The sequence below is a fragment of the Dysidea avara genome, chromosome 3 (assembly GCF_963678975.1).
Source record: "Dysidea avara chromosome 3, odDysAvar1.4, whole genome shotgun sequence".
NCBI lineage: Eukaryota > Metazoa > Porifera > Demospongiae > Dictyoceratida > Dysideidae > Dysidea > Dysidea avara.
Window position 1 is genome coordinate 49,321,866 of NC_089274.1, and position 6,000 is coordinate 49,327,865.

At 39.9% G+C, this 6,000-nt stretch overlaps 1 protein-coding gene across 1 annotated transcript in view; it reads right to left on the bottom strand.

Moving 5' to 3' along the window:
- Positions 1–3,632, bottom strand: part of LOC136251450 (mucin-22-like) — an 87,370-nt gene extending 83,738 nt beyond the window's left edge. Inside the window, exons 1-3 of the mRNA XM_066043905.1 lie at positions 3,556–3,632; positions 3,419–3,510; positions 3,304–3,370 (exon numbers count right to left, since the gene is read on the bottom strand). The gene's annotated coding sequence lies outside the window, so the exon portion shown is untranslated. The remainder of the gene's footprint in view (positions 1–3,303; positions 3,371–3,418; positions 3,511–3,555) is intronic.
- Positions 3,633–6,000: the final 2,368 nt, after the last annotated feature.

The window sequence follows — 6,000 nt, forward strand, 5'->3', positions numbered from 1 at the left end:
AACCCAAGCCACTATTACCACAGGCATAGAGTGAGCAATGAATATATCCACATGTTGTTGTAGAGTAGGTAACTGTACACTTTTGCATAGATTAACTATGACTTTTGTTTGTAATGCAAATATCGGATCAACTATCGGTTATCGGCTTCTTTTGGTGGTATCCATATCGGATATCGGTACATGTCAAAATCCCATATCGGTACAGCTCTACATAGCTGACAATGAAGCATAATGGATAGTTCACTTTTCAGATGATAAGGGGCTGGGGCATGCGGCACCATTTCAGATGCGGTATGCGTGGGTTCACCAGTAATAATAAAATTAATTACAAAAAAAGTTGACAAACAAGTGTACGAAAAAATTTGGAATTTTCAACTAGAGTAGGGATCATAGTACATCGATAAAAAGTACTGAAACAAGTTTGAGTAGTCCATGGCATTAAATCACAGTAAAACAATAAGAAGTGTTGTGTCCCTACTGTGCATTTCCGTTTAGTATCTTGAGCACAGTAGGGATATAACACTTCTTATTGTTTTACTGTGATTTAATATCATGGACTACTCCAACTTGTTTCAGTACTATTTATCGATGTGCTATGGTCCCTACTCTAGTTGAAAATTCCAAATTTTTTCGTATACTTGTGGAAATAAGTTCCACCTGACTGACAATTATCACATGACCTATTTAGGGGAAATCTCTTGGAAAGTCCCTGTACAGTAACACCTTAAGTAAAAAGTGAACACACATGATACGTGATTTATATTGATAGTAGTCCATGTCTTGAGAGGGAAGTACGAATAAATAATTAACCATTTCTTCAGCAGCACACAAACAAAAAAATTTCAGCAGCGTACAAACAATTTATACTAAAATATATAAGTATGCGTACCACATTGTAGAGCCATGACTAAGAACAAGTTCCACCCGACTAACAATGATCACGTGATCTATTTAGGGGAAATCTCTTGGGAAGTCCCTGTAACACCCCAAGTGAACACATGTGATACGCAGATTAAAATTGATGGCAGTCCATGTCTTGAGAGGGAAGTACAAATGATAAACATTTGTCATATTGTAACTGGATTTCAATGGAGTGGTGAAGCGTACTTTATTAATAATTTAAAACCTAAAATACGTACACCGCTTGAAGAAGTCAAATGGATATTAAAGGGTCGAGAATACTGATGTACTCCGCTCATCTTGGAGGTTCAGTAACAAAAGGAAGAGTGAAGAAAGATGAGGCTAGTATGTAAAGTGCCACATCGCCTCACACTGATTAACCATGTGTCTGCGATTGGTTTTTATAGACTGTTAGACCTCTGCACTAACTAGTGCAAATTCACTGAGACCAAGCTGAAAACTTCTGATGGTACCAACTTGAGTAGCAGCAAATACCAGTATTATCCGGCTTTGAAATATTTTAGCAGGTCAAGCAGTACTACAAATGAGCTAAATTTCAAGATCATGTGTAATTGCATCCATGAGTTATTAAATGTTTTAGAGGATTCAGTTCAACACATACATACTATAGTACAGTCATTTTTAGGTTTCTTTTATAGACTGTTATTAGCAATAACATAGTGAAAATCACCTAAAATACTTTCTCAATCTCAGGGCTTCTATAATGTAAACCCTTCATAAATACCATTCATATATGGTGTAGCTTCAACCTCCACTGTGTAAATATTAATGTTATTTTAAATTTAGCCTAGTGGCATTCTCAATACATAAACATTGTTGTATTGACATAATATTTGTCATAGCAAACAACTATATACCAGTAGCATGCATGCAGTTGCACTTAACTAACACCATTTAGCTATTAAACCCTTCTCCCACTGCATTAAAAATGATCGAAATACTCTAATAGAGCAGTCAAATAACTACTCTAATAGAGCAACCAAAGCTACAGCTTGTAATCACCATTATTTGCTCTATAGTTAGTTATAGTATTTAGTAACTATTTACAGTTTAAAGCATTAAATTTATTGTAATTGCTAACTAAAAATAGCCTAACATCCGATCTCAGAGCTTCTAAATCTCAAAATTTTCTGGAGAATTGTCATCAGATGCCTTATTTATAATAGCTATACCAATTTCAGAAACCCCCTTTAAAAATCCTAGATCCACCATTGCACACACAACACACACACACACACACACACACACACACACAGAGGCAATTCACTACTCCCACACTGTTAAAACTGAAGCACTATGGTAGCACTTAGTGGTGCTATTTTTTTACTGGAGCAGTTAATATGATATACCACTTAAATCACTCTCAGATTTAATCCCAGAGGATTTAATTTCCTTCGGGAGGGGGTGGGGGGTGGAATGGCACGTTGCAGACTACCCTTAAAAATATTACCCCTGCCCCTGGCCACTCTGGGCTAACTATTTAGTACTTTTACTTTTTCACTGACTGTTCTGTTAAAAAATGGATTGGCACTTAATTGTGTGCTCTACCTTGATGTTTCTGATCTTGGGAAAATGACCACAACTATGTTGGTGTCCGTTTTGTAGGGGTTTGGGTGATCAATTCCACGATACATCTAGACTTACTACAGGTAGTTACCAATGTCCTCGAAGTTGCTACTGTGACCTAGAACTAGTGAACGTGGAGAAGGACCTTGGAGTGTGGTGCACAAGTGGCCTCAAGCCATCTCTGCACTGCCAAAAAGCTGCAGTCAAGGCTACACAGGTTCTTGGGCTTATTAGGAGATCTTTTAGAATTGACTCTACAGATATGTTTATATTTTTGTACAAGATGTATGTTCGACCGCATTTGGAATATTGCGTGCAATCTTGGAGTCCGTACTTAGCCAGAGACATCGACACCCTTGAAAAGGTTCAGAGACGTGCAACTAAACACCTTCGCGGATTAGCCCACCTGACTTATGAAAGCTGTCTTGAAACTTTGGATCTCTATTCTCTATATTGCAGACGCCAAAGGGGTGATATGATTGAAACATATAAGATACTTAAACAATAGTATGACTTGGACCCATCTACATTTTTAACTTTAAATACTGCTACCACCAGGGGCCATTCTCTAAAGCTTTTTAAAGAAAGATCAAGATTACTTGTTACTTAGGTAGAACTTTTTTACGAATAGAATAGTCAATCTTTGGAACTCTTTACCCGACTTTGTCATTTCAGCACCAACAGTTGCAACCTTCAAGCTGCACTTGGATAATTTTTGGAAGCAATCTAGATATGGACACCTTCAAAGGCCTGCGGCCTAGCCTGGCAATTTAGCTGGGCATCTACAAGCCCATTAAATAATAATATATTGCTTACCTTTAATTGTCGTTGTGTTCTCAAAGATGGTGGAGGATAAGAAGTTGCTCTGCTACCTTGCTTTAAACTAGTGACAAGAAATTTTGGTGAAACGTATTTTTATTTTGTTTCTTACTTTAGTGGTGCCGTTCGTGAATTTGTTTTGTGGTTTCAGTGGGCGCCATTCCAGGCGACTTTACACGAGTTGTGCTTAGCTATGTATTAGTGCTAAAGGGAGGGAAAGTCATATTAAAAAATATTGCTTTACTATACCTCACGCAGCTAGCCGGACTGTATTCTTGCAGCATGCAGTAACAGCCCACAATAACCGTAACCATGGTGAAATGTTCCCGCGCGCAATATAAGCACGTGAGGTAGACATGCGGCGAGTGAAGCCAACAGAATAACAATTTGGTGCAACCTATGGTGCGACGTTAACGTAAGTGTTTGTTACGGCAGGCCGTATAATCCCAGTGCTCTGTATTACATGTACAATCATTCAGTACGATAGTACTAGTTAAAGCACCGCCGCGCGCGTGTGTACGGAAAATACAGTACACACGCGCAACCAGTGTGGCGGTGCTTTAACTAGTACAACGCGGCAGTACTAGTTAAAGCACCGCCGCGCCTGTGTGGTTGTCCTCAAAGCAACCACTCCTGGTGGTTGCTTTGAGGACAACCACCAGGAGTGGCATTTCTCGTGGCCTAGCATACCGCCATCTGCTAGAGCAACTCTCTGTTTGTCTGTGGCGCCACAATGCCCGGACATTTTTACATCTATTTAGCCTGTTGCCTGGCAGTCCTTTGTGGGAGTTGAACTCTGTTTCATGCTCCCACTCCCTGCAGTTTGGTCTGTAGTCTGCAGGGCTTTCTTGTTAAGGCCCCTGTCCGGGGGTTTTGCTGTGTGTATGCTGGCGGTCCATGCGGTGTTTTTGTAGGCCTGTGTAGGCTCTGTAGGTTTAGCTGCTTTTTCTTTCTTCTGCTTTTTGTCATTTATAAATTAAATTAGGTTTAACTTCTAGCTAGAGATCGGGGAGGATGGGAGTGCAAAAAAAAAAAAGAAAAGTAAATACAGTACGAGGGAGGGGAGGGGGCACGCGCCGAGAGGCCAATACAGCACTCGACCTCACCTCCTACTGTATTTGCCTCGAGACATCCCCCGAGTACTGTATTTTTTTGTACACACAAGCAAGGCGGTGCTTTAAGTGTTATATTGTACTCTTTTTTTATAAAGATGAAAAATACACATACGGTCGGTCAGTTACTTAAAGCCTGGCCTCGCTAACTGCCAGGGAAATATCACTAGCTGGTCACCAGCAACCAGCTGTGGGTTGCCAGACGAAGAACGTGCACCCCTCAAGCACATGATTAGGCCACTACAATGAGATAACTGGTTTCTCATCAACTTCTCATGGAGTAACGCAGGCGGGCGGGTTATCTCATTATTGCCGCAAGGGGGTGACACACAGGCACTCACTGTAGGTAGATCTGCGACCGCGGTCAAAGTCTTTGACCGGGTTAAATTTCGCCTTGACCTTTGACTTGGGCGATTTTCGAGTCTTGACCTTTGACTTGGGCGATTTTCGAGTCTTGACCTGTGACTTCAGCGTCTCTTTCAGAATAAAATATCACCTGTAACTTATTTAGTAACTGGCGCGCTTAAACTTATAATTTTGGTTGCGCGCTAGCTAGTGTAATAGCTAACAGCAGTGGCGACTACGTGATTTGCTACACTGCTGCAGCTGCCTTGCACTGACTTCGATTCGCTCTAGTGTAGTACACAAATGGTTATCTCAGATTATTCTGAAGATTGCTGTAGTTTTGAGGCTACTGTGAAGGGAGTGATGTTTTACCCTGGAGTGAAGCAGCTTAATCCAGCAGTTTTATCTAGAGTAAAATTCGTGCAAGATCAGAAAAATCCAGTTCATAAGAAAGCTGTCTTCGTTAAATTTGTTGACAGCGAAGAAATCCTTGGTCACCGTAGTAGACCAGTAGCTGAGTCAGCCAGTATAATATTGGACATTTCAGGAGTAGCAATGTTGGGGTGAGCAGGACATAATCAGTCTCGGACGTACGTAGCATAGTTTGGTAATTTCTTTTTTTTGCTGTTTAGAACATGTATATCTGGAAAAGTGTTTTCAGTTAACCCTCCATCAAGAGATTATAAATATAGAGCTACTGACATTCTAGTCTCAATAAAAGCTCCTTATAAATACCACATCAAAATTACTGATGTTTTGGATGCATTTGACATCAAATATGAGGTACTATACTGATCTTTGTGCATATCATCGGGCATGCAGTAGCTATATATAAGCTATGTTGACTGCAACTGATCATGCAGGAGCTACTTGTAGTTGCATGCAGCTAGCAAATAATATAAGAGTAAATATAGCTTGAAGATAGCAGCTAGCTAACAAAATAATAGCGTTTGTGTTGGTGGTTGCCTGTAGTCAAACATGACAATATGTATCGTAATACAAAGCCACAAATAAATGTAGCTATCACTGTATATAATTGATTGCTTCTCTTTGCCTATACAGCCTTACATCAAGTGGGAGTGGATGAAACATTAGAATATATAGTGCTGATTCAGGAGGGACAGTGATGGTTACACACATAGCAGATATATTACAAATAGAAAAATAAAAATTGTGGTGTTTATGGCTATACGTTCTATAGTGTTTTGATGTAATCACTTTTTGCAGTTAACTTTCT